General features: G+C 39.0%; 2 protein-coding genes across 2 annotated transcripts in view; one reads left to right on the top strand and one right to left on the bottom strand.

Moving 5' to 3' along the window:
- LOC124804893 (centrosomal protein of 135 kDa-like) overlaps window positions 1-16,616 on the top strand; it is a 412,291-nt gene that overhangs the window by 149,087 nt on the left and 246,588 nt on the right. The window lies entirely within an intron of this gene.
- Window positions 1-16,616, bottom strand: part of LOC124804894 — a 119,341-nt gene that overhangs the window by 2,665 nt on the left and 100,060 nt on the right. The gene's annotated exons all lie outside the window — the stretch shown is intronic.

The raw sequence follows: 16,616 nt of genomic DNA, 5'->3' as shown, positions 1-16,616 counted from the left end.
GACTGAGTGAGCTTATGGCTTTTTGGCAGAGGTGTCGGTGGGTGTGGCATTTTGGCAGAGGTGTCGGTGGGTGTGGGGCAGAGGACTTGTGAAGATAGAGCCTAGTAGGATTGTGGGTTTGAAGGAAGTGTTGAAAGGATAACTGTCATCGTCATAATTTGGATAAGTGGGTTTTTGGAGAAAGGCTTCAGATGGCAGAGGCTGTGAAGCAATCATTGAAGTAAAGTTTGTTTGAAATTTGGTTCTTTTATTCCAGTCCATGATAACAAAAATTGTTTTCAGACCATAAATTTCAGTCTTTGTATATGAAAATGGTCATCACTGAAATCAGTAGGCTCACTAGAATTTTTGTGGTAAAAGACTGAAATAAAAGAAACACATTCTACACTTTTGGGAGCACTGTTTTCATTCCCAACTATGTTGCAGCTTGTGATAGAGTATGTTTTCTGTCACTGTGTGATCAAAACTGCTGTTGGTTACAGTTTGGCAGTGGAAATTCATCCATATGGCTGCTGGTTGGTGGTCATGCTTACATGCAATCCAATGCAGAAATTGTACCAGATACGTTGCATGACATGACTACTTTCAGAGGTGGCCCAGCCTCTGAGCAGAATAAGCTTATGGCAGACAGGAATAGGATGTGCTGGATGGAGTTGCCAGACAAGTCTTCCATAGGGTTATGATCCCTGTGACAAGGGGCTGGGAGTGGATAGTAGATTTACTAGTCTCCAGCTCTGAATTTTCTATTTTATGTGCTACTTGAGTTTCTTCTGTTACGCATCCATGAGTCATAGGACAGTCACATCAATGAGTTACCTTACTGAGTGTGGTGGCATGCATGAAGAAACTTCAGGATTTTCTTACTGGCTGAATTGAGGTGATTATCAAGGGGTTATTCAGTAGTGATTATGCTGTCTGAAATTCTGTCTGAGGGAACCTGCCTGAATTTGTGAAAATATATATCTATTAAAAACAAAGATTCCAAGACTTACCAAACGAGAAAGTGCTGGTAGATAGACACAATAAAAAACACACACACAAAATTTCAAGCTTTCGCAACCAACGGTTGCTTCGTCAGGAAAGAAGGAAGGAGAGGGAAAGACGAAAGGATGTGGGTTTTAAGGGAGAGGGTAAGGAGTCATTCCAATCCCGGGAGCGGAAAGACTTACCTTAGGGGGAAAAAAGGACAGGTATACGCTCGCGCGCGCGCACGCTCGCGCGCGCGCACGCGCGCACATCCATCCACACATATACAGACACATGCAGACATATTTAAAGGCAAAGAGTTTGGGCAGAGATGTCAGTCGAGGCAGAAGTGCAGAGGCAAAGATGTTGTTGAATGACAGGTGAGGTATGAGTGGCAGCAACTTGAAATTAGCGGAGGTTGAGGCCTGGTGGATAACGGGAAGAGAGGATATATTGAAGGATACATTGATGACAGCTTCATGATCTGGACTCACAGTGAAGAAGAACTCCAGAATTTCCTCTCCAATCTCAACTCCTTTGGTTCCATCAGATTCACCTGGTCCTACTCCAAATCCCATGCCACTTTCCTTGATGTTGACCTTCATCTGTCCAATGGCCAGCTTCACACATCCGTCCACATCAAACCCACCAACAAGCAACAGTACCTTCATTATGACAGCTGCCACCCATTCCATATCAAACGGTCCCTTCCCTACAGCCTAGGCCTTTGTGGCAAACGAATCTGTTTCAGTCCTGAATCCCTGAACCATTACACCAACCACCTGAAAACAGCTTTCGCATCCCACAACTACCCTCCTGACCTGGTACAGCAGCAAATAACCAGAGCCACTTCCTCATCCCCACAAACCCAGAACCTCCAAACAGAAAAACCCCAAAAGTGCCCCACTTGTGACAGGATACTATCTGGGACTGGATCAGACTCTGAATGTGGCTCTCCAGCAGGGATACGACTTCCTCAAATCCTGCCCTGAAATGAGATCCATCCTTCATGAAATCCTCCCCACTCCACCAAGAGTGTCTTTCCACCATCCACCTAACTTTCGTAACCTCTTGGTTCATCCCTATGAAATCCCCAAACCACCTTCCCTACCCTCTGGCTCCTACCCTTGTAACAGCCCCCAGTGTAAAACCTGTCCCATGCATCCTCCCACCACCACCTACTCCATTCCTGTAACCTGGAAGGTGTACACGATCAAAGGCAGAGCCACGTGTGAAAGCACCCACGTGATTTACCAACTGACCTGCCTACACTGTGACGCTTTCTATGTGGGAATGACCAGCAACAAACTGTCCATTCGCATGAATGGACACAGGCAGACAGTGTTTGTTGGTAATGAGGATCACTCTGTGGCTAAACATGCCTTGGTGCACGGCTAGCACATAATGTCCTGATTCATGTTCATGATAATTTGGATGAATGGGATGAAATGGGGGTTTTGAAAAAAGGAGACTGACCAGCCACTTTCCATGTTGCTTAAAAAGTTTATTGAAAACTTTTGTAATATGGGCATTTTTTAGTCAATGAGAAAATTTGTCATATTATTGGAAATGATATTATTCTGAGACAACTTTACAGTTAGGTTTTCCTCAGGAGGCTGCCAGCATTTCTACAATCCGCCCTGACAAAATCGCTCTTTTCTGGCAGAGTTTGAAGTTTTCTCCACCGGAGAATACTGTTGCCAAAGGAAGTACTTTTGTTGTAACTCTGCTATTTAATAAATAGTAAAATATGCCTAATATGGTGAGCAGTTTGCTGCCCTTTATTTGGAAAGAAACTTGCAATTTTTAAAATGCATACAAATACCTGCTTGCCACTAACTATTCAGAAACCCGAAGGATCTCAAAGAGAGGTCCAAACACTGGAAACTCCAGTTAGGAATATCAGCAATGTTGGAAAATATAAATTGCTACTTACCATAAGTATGAAACATTAAGTTGTGGAGAGGCACAATTAAGACACTTACACATAGGCTTTCAGCCACAGCCTTTGTCAGAAAAAGAATGAGAAACACGCACCATTCATTCTCATAAGGAAGCGCACCTCACACACATGACTGCTAACTCTGGCAGCTCGGACCAGTTGGCATTCTGGCTCGAGCTGCCAGAGTTGGCGGTCAAGTGTGCATGAGGTGTGCTTGCTTGTGTGAATAAATCGTGTGTGATTCTCTTTCTTTTTATGATGAAGGCTGTGGCCAAAAGCTTATGTGTAGGTATGTTTTAATTGTGCCCCTCTGCAGCTTAACTTGTCATCTTCACGGTAAGTAGCAATCTACATTTTTCCTACATTGTTAAAGAGAGTCCCTCAGATCAACATATTTCCCTAAGAACTTTGTTGACAGAACTTGGGAACATTAGTCTTGTTTGTTACAATAATGGAAATATTTTGTTCAGTCCTGTTTAGACTATGACTATACTATGGATCAATGTAACGTAGCTGTCTGCACATTCTGGATACTGTCTAGCATATATGTAAGCTATCTTTTCATTCAGAAGGCAGCACTTCAAGGTGCTATCAAACTAAGCAAGCTACATGAAACCTTATGGTTTAGATTACATTATTAAATAAACATGGTGAGAATTGTAATTCTGCTGTAGTTTACAAGCCAGAGCCAAAGTAAAAGTGCTGTTCAGGGATCGGTTCTCTCCCCTAGTCTTACAGCTGAAATTTATTGTCCATTTGAATGTTCTGATGGTGCTCAGGAACATGTCATCTTGAAGGTACTTCAGTGGAAAAGGACTAAATGATGGAATAAATATCAAAAATTAATTTTGACTCTCTTTGAACACGTGCTTATATCTGACACATGTGGTTTTACTTTTCTTAGAATATGTTTCATAATTTATCAACTACATTTGGCACCAGTGGTGCATACTAGACTTTGCATTAAGGTGAGCAGTTTTAAAAGAATAAAATGTCCTTTTAAAGTTTAAAATTATCTTTTTGATGAATTCATTGATTGCTGGGTGATAAAATGCAGTTATCAGCTGCCAAAGGAGATCTTTTTAATTTTTACTAGAGCAAGTATTCATCAGAGACAAGGGTATAGTCAGAAGTGCCCCAGGGGAGTGTGATAGTACCGCTGTTGTTATCTATATACATAAATGATTTGGCAGACAGGGTGGGCACCAATCTGCAGTTGTTTGCTGATGATGCTGTGGTGTGCAGTGAGGTGTCAAAGTTGAGTGACTGTAAGAAGATACAAGGTAACTTAGACAATATTTCCAGTTGGTGTGATGAATGGCAGCTAGCCCTAAATGTGAAAAAGGGTAAGTTAATGTGGATGAGTAGGAAGATCAAACCTGCAATGTTCAGAGACAGTATTACTAGTGTCCTGCTAGACACAGTCAAGTCATTTAAATATCTGGGCATAACATGGCAAAGCGATATGAAGTGGAACAAGCGTGTGAGAAGTGTGGTAGGGAAGGTGATTGGTTGACTCTGGTTTATTGGGAGATTCTGAGGAAGAAGTGGTTCACTTGTAAAGGAGACCACATATAGGACCCTGCTGTGACATATTCTCACGTGCTGCTTTAGTATTTGGGATTTGTACCAGGTCAGATTGAAGGAAGATATCGAAGTAATTCGGAGGCGGGCTGCTAGATTTATTACCGGTAGGCTCGAACAACACATAAGTGTTACAGAGATGTTTTGGGAACTCAAACGGGAATCTCTGAAGGGAAGGCAACATTCTTTTTGAGAAACACTTTTGAGAATATCTTGAGAGCCAGCTTTTGAAGCTGACTGCTGAATGATTCTACTGTCGCCAACATACATAGCACATAATGACCTTGAAGATAAGATACGAGAAATTAGTGCTCATACGGAGACATACAGACAGTCGTTTTTTCCCTCGCTCTATTAGCGAATGGAACAGGAAAGGAAATGACTAGTAGCGGTACAGGATACCCTCCGCCACGAACAGTATGGTTGCTTGTAGAGTAGCGATGTAGATGTAGATGCAGAAGTTTGTGAGTTGTTTTTTAGTTTGTACACAACATACAAAGATTTTTTTATCCTTTTTATGGCTGAAAAGGTTCCCTCAAATAAGCTCTGGAAGCAACAATATTTAAAATAAGTTCAAAGAGTTTTATCATTTCACAGTATGGAGACTGAAGTCCATCTGACATAAACTTTAAAAAATCACCAATACTTTAATAATACATTTCTTTGGAAATATATGCAGTGAATAACTGTGGTCTTTACAGGGAAAAAATTATCCATGGCAGTCCCTTAGTGAGTGCAATAAATTTTCAGGATAACACTATTCATATTGATCAAGATTATGTACATTCAAAAGTCACAAAAATAAGAGCCCAAGTTACTTATTCTCTCTTGTCTAGCCCCATCACTGTCCACAATTTTACCATAGGTTATTCTAAAGTATGTGCCCAAAGTGACTGCAACATTACGCCTAGAACACTTAGTTATGGTTCATCCGTATGTTGGCCATCAGGGACTTCATCCTGTTTTCTTTCATACGTCACAGTTGGTTTTACAGTTCTTGGGAGTCATTACTTTTTGTTACACACTAGCCAATGTCATAAGCTCCAGTTTGCGATATATCAAATGAGATGTCAGTGAAAGTGAAAATATGTGCAAAAGTATGTAGAAGAAAACTGAAACTGACATCTTGCATCATGATTTTAAATCCATAGGCTTTTCACCTACCTGCCCGATTAAGGGACCTGACATTCCACGCTCCGATCCGTAGAACGCCAGTTTTCTTTCTCCTGATAACGACATCCTCTTGAGTAGTCCCCGCCCGGAGATCCGAATGGGGGACTATTTTACCTCCGGAATATTTTACCCAAGAGGACGCCATCATCATTTAATCATACAGTAAAGCTGCATGCCCTCGGGAAAAATTACGGCCGTAGTTTCCCCTTGCTTTCAGCCGTTCGCAGTACCAGCACAGCAAGGCCGTTTTGGTTATTGTTACAAGGCCAGATCAGTCAATCATCCAGACTGTTGCCCTTGCAACTACTGAAAAGGCTGCTGCCCCTCTTCAGGAACCACACGTTTGTCTGGCCTCTCAACAGATACCCCTCCGTTGTGGTTGTACCTACGGTACGGCTATCTGTATCGCTGAGGCACGCAAGCCTCCCCACCAACGGCAAGGTCCATGGTTCATGGGGGGCCAAGATAGACACGAAGCCCACACCTACTACAGTAGTACAAGTTTATATGCCAACTAGCTCTGCAGATGACCAAGAAATTGAAGAAATGTATGATGAAATAAAAGAAATTATTCAGATAGTGAAGGGAGACGAAAATTTAATAGTCATGGGTGACTGGAATTCGAGTGTAGGAAAAGGGAGGGAAGGAAACGTAGTAGGTGAATATGGATTGGGGCTAAGAAATGAAAGAGGAAGCCGCTTGGTAGAATTTTGCACAGAGCATAACTTAATCATAGCTAACACTTGGTTTAAGAATCATGATAGAAGGTTGTATACATGGAAGAACCCTGGAGATACTAAAAGGTATCAGATAGATTATATATTGGTAAGACAGAGATTTAGGAACCAGGTTTTAAATTGTAAGACATTTCCAGGGGCAGATGTGGACTCTGACCACAATCTATTGGTTATGACCTGTAGATTAAAACTGAAGAAACTGCAAAAAGGTGGGAATTTAAGGAGATGGGACCTGGATAAACTGAAAGAACCGGAGGTTGTACAGAGTTTCAGGGAGAGCATAAGGGAACAATTGACAGGAATGGGGGAAAGAAATACAGTAGAAGAAGAATGGGTAGCTTGGAGGGATGAAGTAGTGAAGGCAGCAGAGGATATAGTAGGTAAAAAGACGAGGGCTAGTAGAAATCCTTGGGTAACAGAAGAAATATTGAATTTAATTGATGAAAGGAGAAAATATAAAAATGCAGTAATTGAAGCAGGCAAAAAGGAATACAAACGTCTCAAAAATGAGATCGACAGGAAGTGCAAAATGGCTAAACAGGGATGGCTAGAGGACAAATGTAAGGATGTAGAGGCTTATCTCACTAGGGGTAAGATAGATACTGCCTACAGGAAAATTAAAGAGACCTTTGGAGATAAGAGAACCACTTGTATGAACATAAAGAGCTCAGATGGAAACCCAGTTCTAAGCAAAGAAGGGAAAGCAGAAAGGTGGTGGGAGTATATAGAGGGTCTATACAAGGGCGATGTACTTGAGGACAATATTATGGAAATGGAAGAGGATGTAGATGAAGATGAAATGGGAGATATGATACTGCGTGAAGAGTTTGACAGAGCACTGAAAGACCTGAGTCGAAACAAGGCCCCCAGAGCAGACAACATTCCATTGGAACTACTGACGGCCTTGGGAAAGCCAGTCCTGACAAAACTCTACCATCTGGTGAGCAAGATGTATGAAACAGGCGAAATACCCTCAGACTTCAAGAAGAATATAATAATTCCAATCCCAAAGAAAGCAGGTGTTGACAGATGTGAAAATTACCGAACAATCAGTTTAATAAGCCACAGCTGCAAAATACTAACACGAATTCTTTACAGACGAATGGAAAAACTAGTAGAAGCCGACCTCGAGGAAGATCAGTTTGGATTCCGTAGAAATACTGGAACACGTGAGGCAATACTGACCTTTCGACTTATCTTAGAAGAAAGACTAAGGAAAGGGAAACCTACGTTTCTAGCATTTGTTGACTTAGAGAAAGCTTTTAACAATGTTGACTGGAATACTCTGTTTCAAATTCTAAAGGTGGCTGGGGTAAAATACAGGGAGCGAAAGGCTATTTACAATTTGTACAGAAACCAGGTGGCAGTTATAAGAGTCGAGGGACATGAAAGGGAAGCAGTGGTTGGGAACGGAGTATGACAGGGTTGTAGCCTCTCCCCGATGTTATTCAATCTGTATATTGAGCAAGCAGTAAAGGAAACAAAAGAAAAATTTGGAGTAGGTATTAAAATCCATGGAGAAGAAATAAAAACTTTGAGGTTCGCCGATGACATTGTAATTCTGTCAGAGACAGCAAAGGACTTGGAAGAGCAGTTGAATGGAATGGACAGTGTCTTGAAGGAAGGATATAAGATGAACATCAACAAAAGCAAAACAAGGATAGTGGAATGTAGTCGAATTAAGTCGGGTGATGTTGAGGGTATTAGATTAGGAAATGAGACACTTAAAGTAGTAAAGGAGTTTTGCTATTTGGGGAGCAAAATAACTGATGATGGTCGAAGTAGAGAGGATATAAAATGTAGACTGGCAATGGCAAGGAAAGCGTTTCTGAAGAAGAGAAATTTGTTAACATCGAGTATAGATTTAAGTGTCAGGAAGTCATTTCTGAAAGTATTTGTATGGAGTGTAGCCATATATGGAAGTGAAACATGGACGGTAAATAGTTTGGACAAGAAGAGAATAGAAGCTTTCGAAATGTGGTGCTACAGAAGAATGCTGAAGATTAGATGGGTAGATCACATAACTAATGAGGAGGTACTGAATAGGATTGGGGAGAAGAGGAGTTTGTGGCACAACTTGACCAGAAGAAGGGATCGGTTGGTAGGACATGTTCTGAGGCATCAAGGGATCACCAATTTAGTATTGGAGGGCAGCGTGGAGGGTAAAAATCGTAGGGGGAGACCAAGAGATGAATACACTAAGCAGATTCAGAAGGATGTAGGTTGCAGTAGGTACTGGGAGATGAAGAAGCTTGCACAGGATAGAGTAGCATGGAGAGCTGCATCAAACCAGTCTCAGGACTGAAGACCACAACAACAACAACAGGCTTTCCACGATTTTAAATCCATAGGCTTTTCAGTGACCCTTATCTGGATCTGTTCTCTCTTTGAAAACTGAAACCAGTTGACTGTGGTACAAGATTTTCATCGAAAAAGATGGAGAATTTAACAACATGGCAGACACTTCAGACGCAGTTGTTTCCTTACTTTCTTATCTAGAGCCCAGGTTCTTTTGGTTGACTTGGGGAAAAAGTTGAAGTTCTGCATTTTTTAATGTTTGACACTGTTTGTGATAGCACTGAATTCAATTGATGAGTGAATTGGTGAACCAATGTAGCAACAGAAAATATATGTATTACCCTTGATTGCAATCTTTTCAAATGACCGGGCTTAACAGCAGCTCATTCATAACTCAGTGGAGGTTCATGAATTTAAAAAAAATCTTTAATGGACCTAGGTAAGAAGTTTTCTGTTAACTTGCTGGGTGAAATTTGGATAAAATCACAAGCTTTTGATGACTGTCTCCACAAGAGTCATTGACGACGATGTCTGACTTAGCCCCTGTATAGCGGTGATTTATGCACTCATCAAAATTTTGGGATTTTATCTGAACTTGACACAGTGAGTTAACTGAGAACTTTTTCTCTGAGGTCTCAATTGTGAGAGACTTTCATGGAGTTGACCATCACCTGCGGTATAGTGGAGTACTAAAGAAATCCACGAGAAATTACACTCGCCAGTTGCTTCATCTTTAATAATTGATTCATTTATCTAATTTCTTATTTTATGCATCAGCATGTTCAAAATAGCAGCAGTGTAATTCTTTTTTAGATTTGACAGTTCTGTAAACGCAGAAGAGTGTCCTAAATGATGTTTCAGCTTTTTGTCGTATTCACTGAGATGTAAGAGTTCATTGTAGTTGCTTTTAACTTTCGCATGTAGAGGCATCCTAACAGCCACTCAAAGAAGTTTCATATTGAAATAACTTATGCAAGATTTCACCTCAGTTATGAAGCAAGATTCAGTTTAGGTCTGCTTAGTTATTCAGTGTTCTCCTCTTGGAAACTGAGCGCGCCGAAGTTGTGCAACAGGGCCTCACATTCTCACAGGTGCAGCTCTACTTGGTATCCAAGATTTTACTGCTCAGCAATACAATACGAAAGAAGCTCCATTGCCTACTTTCCCACATATAGCAACATACGTATGCAATGTATATTATAAACTGTCAAGGCTGTTTATTGCATTTAAGATAATCTAAAATTATGGACCACACATGTAATTAGTTATTAGCCTTACCAAAATTATTTGTTCTGTAGCACCAAATAAAAAAGTAAAACTTTTAGTTCTGCCAACCTCACACCAAGACCTGCAGTCACCTATCTGTAGGACATCATCTGGACTGAAGCTTTGTACCCACATGATTAAAAGTTTCACAATATCTGACAACAAAAATGGCTGCACTGCTTTTTAGTGTAAGGACAACAGTGGAGTGTAGAGGTAGATGCACATAATTATAGGTCTATACTGCCAGTGTCCTTCTGTAGTGTGGATGTGGAACATATTTTGTGCTCTTTTATTAACATTTTTGGAGGATGAAAATCTCATCTATAAAAATCAACATGGATTCCGTAAACAGAGATCTTGGAATCCTCAGCTCACTATGTTTGTCCATGAAATCCAGAGTGCCATAGACTATGGAACCTAGGTTGATGCTGTGTTCTTTGATTTCTGGAAGGCATTTGGTACAGTTCCACACTGTTGTTTAGTGACCAAAATATGAACATCTTGAGTTTCAGACCAGATTTTTGATTGGATTCAGAACTTCTTGCAGATAGAATACAACACATCACTCTCAACAGAATGAAAGTAGCAGATGTGAGGGTAAATACAGGAGTGTCCCAAGGAAACGTGATAGGATCATTTTTCAATGTCAATACCGGTTTCAGGCTACTATGCCCATCTTCAGATGATTAATATTTTTTGTTACATAGATGGTTTGACAAACAGCATGCCATCTGCTCCCACACTACACAAGAATATTTGAATATGTAGTGCCATGTTATAAGTTGTTTCTACAATACAAATAAACTAAAGTGCTTGCATTTATTTACATATGATACAAAATAGTTGTGTTCACATGCATAAGTTCCAGTAGATGGCGATTTGTTTAGTAGTGGTCCATGTTGTTTTCCAGGTCAATGTATATGTTGTTGAATTCCACATAGCACACACATTGTAAATAAATTACTGTGGCACATTTCATAATATTCTTAATATCAGTGTTGAGCACCACCCATGTTATACACTTGATGTTTTTGGTTACAATGCAAAGACCCAAAGACATAATTCACTAAATATTGACCAAGGATGTAAACTGTACTAAGGTGATGTGTGGTATGTGCAAAGTGTAACATCCAGATAAATGTTTGCACACTAGCAGTAAACGTGTTATAAAAAAGAAGTAGGACAAATTGTTCTTAGTAAGTTTTCTTCCAGTGGAAACCAAATGGCTAAATAAATCTTCAGTAGCCACTCAAAAGGCTCAGAATGGACACATTGCTTCTAACATTAATTACAACTTATAGACATTACATGCTACTAAACAAAGGCAAGGAAATGGACCTCTTAGAGGAACCAGAAATATATATTCACTCTCTCGGCTCATCCAATACATTCTTAATGAGCAGCTGGGGCTAACCAATAAACAGTTACACCACTGCAGTTTAAGATGTCAATATATAATTGTATAAATGTAAACTAACGTGATGAACAAATGTGTTGCTCTCATCCCACCTCCAACTTTTAAATTTTGTGTTTGCTGCAACTAATTTAGAAAGTGTATTTGTAATCAAATATCTGTATACATAAATGAGTGTACACATATGTCTACTTTTATTTATTCCATAAAAAAATTCATACAAGACTGACTGAAAACAATTTGTGTTACTGTCTTTTAATAATAAATTTACTCTTAGAGTGCAGACATTTTGTGTGTGTTACATTTTGCACATCCCATGCATCATCTTTGCTCAGTTTACATCCTTGGTCAATATTTAATGAATATCTTTGTACCTTTGCTTAATGATAATCTTTGCATTGTGAACAAAAACATATGTGGAATTCAACAACATATACATTGATCTGGAAAACCACATGGACCACAACAAAACATATAGCCAACTTATGTAAATGGACACAACTATTCTACATTATATATGAATAAATGCAAGCACTTTAGCATATTTTTATTAGCAAAACAACTTATAATGTGGCACTAAATACTCAAATATTCGTTTGCAGTGTGGGATCAGATGGCATACTGTTGGTCAAAACATCCGTGTAACTAAAAATGTTAGCCAAATGAAACTGGTTATGGTACATTTAGAAAGTATTTGTGGCTGGTTGCATCATTCACCAACATAAATAAATGTAACATGTTGCACTTAAATAGGTGAAGAAATTCTCTACTGTTGAATTACAGTTTTGTTGGCAACAGCTTGGACTGATTTGAGGGGTTGGAGAGAGGGGGAGGAGGTAGAGGGTCCAATGAAGAACAGTGAATTTTACCACAGCAGCGTTTATCATTACAAAGATGCTCAACAAACTTCAGTGGTAGACACTGGAAGAGAGTTGTGGTGCAACAGGGAAAAGCTTGCTCTACCGTATTTACTCGAATCCAAGCTGCACTTTTTTCTGGTTTTTGTAATCCAAAAAACTGCCTGTGGCTTAGAATCGAATGCAAAGCAAGCGGAAGTTCTGAAAAATGTTGGTGGGTGCCGCCACAACTAACTTCTGCCGTCGAATATATGTAGTGCTACACAGGCATGCTTTGTAGGCACAAAGATAAATACTGGCACCAAAACCTCTGCGTCAGTAAATAAATTAAAAAAAAAAAGGTGGAAGACGAGGTTTTTTTCTCCGCCCCAAGTTTCGAGCACTGCATTTTCATACATTATCCAACTAAGTAAATGCAAATTCCATATTGTTCATCTTCGAATGTAGCAGCATTTCAATGTACTACGAAAATCCGGCTGGCAAGACTGTTTGGGATGTTTGTCAATATGGCGAAATCTACATTCTGAATTTTTTCCTACCTGTGAGAAGAGATGGTTGCTAATAGGAACTTTTATGAATTGTGAATCACATGCAGTATTCTCTTCACCATAAGAATAATATGAATATAAACATTTTGCCATGTATTGTACAACAATACAAAGTTCCATAGTAATGTAAGTGGTCTCATTTCTTTTTTGTCTGATGTTGTGTTCGCAAGGATCAGTTTTTGGATTGAAGTAATAAGAAAGAAAAGGAATGCCAAGTGTATTGTTCCTAGTGTATTGTTCATATGGTGTAGAGCAATCTTATTGTTTAGTAATTTACTGATGAAACAAGTTTTACCGTAGAGGGGAAGAAATTAGTATAACAAAATTATGTTAAAATTTGCAACCATTCTTCCTGATTTTCTACTTGAATGATGTTTATCAGGCAGATAAGAAAAATCTATCTTCACCAACTGAATGTTTATTTTGCTCTAACCAAACATGTTTTGCTTATTCATTCTAGGCGTCATCAATGGTTTTCAGTTTCCATTCTTTTCATGCAGCCATTGGTTCTTCTCTAGGCACAAGATGCACACAATACAGGTTTCCAGTTGGTGGTAGAGGGTGCATCTGGGAAAAACTTGGGAATTTTTTAAAAGTCTGGGAAATTTTCATGGCTTTGGTTTTCAGTTACATTTTTGTAATTTTAACTGGTAAGAACGGATACTCTAACAAAGAATTTTACTTTAGCCCATTACTGCAGAACAATACTGCACTGATAAAACATAAACAAGAGAGTAATACCAAAATAAAACTTTAGTTGCAAATAAAATGCACCATATACAACAAAACACAGTGTACTCACAAGTGTCTGTTGACAGCAGAATGTGTCAAAGGCTTTAGGATGAAGACAGTGCAATGCTTCAAAACAATAAACTGCATTTGATGAGTGTAACATCACAACTGTTTACATATCTAACAGGTCACAGAAAGATATTGTGAATGCTGGCTTGAGAAGTGTTACTTTCAAAGTAAAGTTCTTTTTTTTGCAAGATGAATCATATTACATGTGGATGAATTTCTTATGTCATGGATCTTTAGATGCTCGTTCAAAATTTAACACTTTGGGGATCATCCACTTACCCAGAAGACCAGCCATTTATGCCTATGTTTAAAATTTTACTGGCACATTTGTGTTTCATATATCTTAAAAGGTACCACATGCTAAAAAGACCAAGTGTCAAGGTTAGTTTTTCATATTTGTTCTTGTACCTTCATTGATTACAAACTATGCAATACTTGACAGAACATTTATTCAGCAGGGCAACCGATTAAATGCTCGGTGCACAGCAGTGAAATTTATAATTGTGCTTGTCAGAATTATTTAGCAGCTGCGACTGAAACTGTGCTGCTAGGATCCTACCCAGCCACACCCTCAGAAAAAACAGCAAAAAAGTTTTGTAGACATAATATTATATCTAAAAGCTTAGCTCTTCTTGTAGCTATACTGTATATATAATTCATTTAAACCATTAACTTTTCATATTTGTGAGTTCATGCTGTTTAACTGTGATGTCGCTACTGACTGACTACATCACATGTCCTTTGCTCTGAATATCTGCTGTCATTGGCTGGTAACATCGTGTGAGGTGAGGTATGATTGGCTGACAAAAAGGCATCCAGCCATCATGTCACCACATGTTCTTATAGGTGAATAGGTAGAAGGACACCTGGTGACATGAACTGCCGCAAGTCTGTTGAATTGTAATGAAACTGCACTGAAGATGGCTATTTATAGCCAAAATTTGGATCTGCAAGCAGAACAAAAACTAATGGAATTGCAACTAACTGCTGCATGCCTCTCCTTCCATACAATCTATGGTCACTGTACACAACAGTTCCCGAGGGAATCAAATATGGTGAAGACTGAATAACATCAGGGATAGGCTACAATCCTCACTCCCTTCTCAACTACTGCTTTTCTTTCACACCCTTTGGGTCTTAACTGCATCTGGTTTCTGTGCATCTAGTATATAGCATTTTGCTCTTTGTATTGTATCCATGATACCTTCAAAATTTCAAAGAGAATATTCCAGTCTACAATGTCAAAAACATTCTCTGTGCTATTATTGCTTGTTTTGTGTATTTTCCATCTCTCTTCTAAGTTAAGTGTAAGGCTCATTACTGCTTTGCATGTTCCTTCATTCCTCTGGATCTACACATACCAGATGGAATAGTTTTGCCATGGCTGTGTCTCCCAAGGACTGCAGCAGCATCTGTACTACGTGTCTTATTTATACTTTGGTCTTAAAAGTGCTCTGTCAAATTCTTCTCACAGATCATATCTCCCACCTAATCTTGCTCTATTTCCTCTTCCTTTTCTATAATAGCATGTTCTAGCACATTTCCCTAGCATAGCACTTCGATATATTCCTTCCACCTTTAACGCTTCCCTTCTTTGCTTACCACTGTCTTGTTATCTGACCTCTTAATATTTATATAGGTGCCTCTCTTTTCTCCAAAGGTCTCTTTTTTTTTTTTTTTTTTTTTTTTTTTTTTTTTTTTTTTTTTTTTTTTTTTTGTAGTAGAATCTATCTTTCATTTGGTCATCCATGTTTCTACAGTTCCACATTTCTCTACTAGCTATTCCTGCTTTGTTGCTTTGCAAGCTCGATCTCAGTGCTTTGAAAGCTACTGTGCTGTATTTGGCAGAATTCATATTTATATTTTCATAATACGAAGATATGGGGCGGACATGTTGCTGCGCATCAAAGATCTTTCCAAAATTTGTTGTTTTTTTGCTGGATTTTGTTCACTAAAATGCTGGGAAGTTCTATTCCAGTGTATAAAACATTTACCATGTGGAGTATTGAAAGTTTTATAGCTCTGAAGGAAAGTATTTTATCACTTGACATGGAAAAAATGTACTTTCACCTGAGGCTTAGTGTATTTTTACCAGGGAAAATGTGCATCTCTTAACCAGGAAAGATGAGAAAAATCCTGGATTTGTTTGTTTTTTCTCCTTATCCAGGTATATGCTCCGTAGTATGTAAATTTATAAATTTCACTACACACAGCCTTTCTTGTTTTACACGTGACAGGTTGTGAGTTCTGAAATGTATGAATGTGACCTATTGTCAGTTGGAAACCTGTACTGTGTGCATTTACTGCCTAAAGGAGAACCAATAGATATATGAAAAGAATAAAAAATTGAAAACCACGGATTATGCCCAGTATGAATAGGCAAGACATGTTTGGTTAGAGACAAAATACACATTCATTTGCAAGAGACAGAATTTTTCTAATCGGCATGATAAACACAACAGATTTCTTTAGATTATTTCAGAATGCAAGAGTAATTCACTGAAAGACATTTTACAACAAAGCAGTTGATTTTGGATGACTTTGTTATATTGTACTCCTCTTGTAGCCCCTTAATGAATAGTTGTGAGATACGAAAGATGGTAAGGTAGCTGGAGGGGTAGGCAGAAGGCAGAGCACGCAGGTATTAAATTTTCTTTATATAAATGTGTTGTGATGGTATGAGTCTACCTGCTCTCGAAAGGAGGAAACGGTTCTTAATTTTAATACATTAAAGTTTCTGAGTCCCACCTACAGTGAAAAGCTTACATGTTACCACACCTGAAGAAATTAAAAGCTGAAGGTCTAAAGAGATTGTGCCTCGCACGTGGGTCATGGAGTGCAATACAGAAATTTCTGCTTCAGTTCTGTAAAACAGTTGAGTACCCCCAGTTTGATTGTGGATCCACGGTTTATGCCTCAGGTAGGCCGTTGTATCTTAAAATTATTGGGCAGCTCTACGTGAAGGGATTAGGATGGCAACAGGGACATACAAAACCAGTCTATGGTTCTTCTTGCCGTCTTGCAGCAGCT

The sequence above is a fragment of the Schistocerca piceifrons genome, chromosome 7 (assembly GCF_021461385.2).
Source record: "Schistocerca piceifrons isolate TAMUIC-IGC-003096 chromosome 7, iqSchPice1.1, whole genome shotgun sequence".
In the NCBI taxonomy this organism is placed as follows: Eukaryota; Metazoa; Arthropoda; class Insecta; order Orthoptera; family Acrididae; genus Schistocerca; species Schistocerca piceifrons.
The sequence above is the reverse complement of the archived record's forward strand: the minus strand, read 5'-3'. Positions and strand labels throughout refer to the sequence as shown.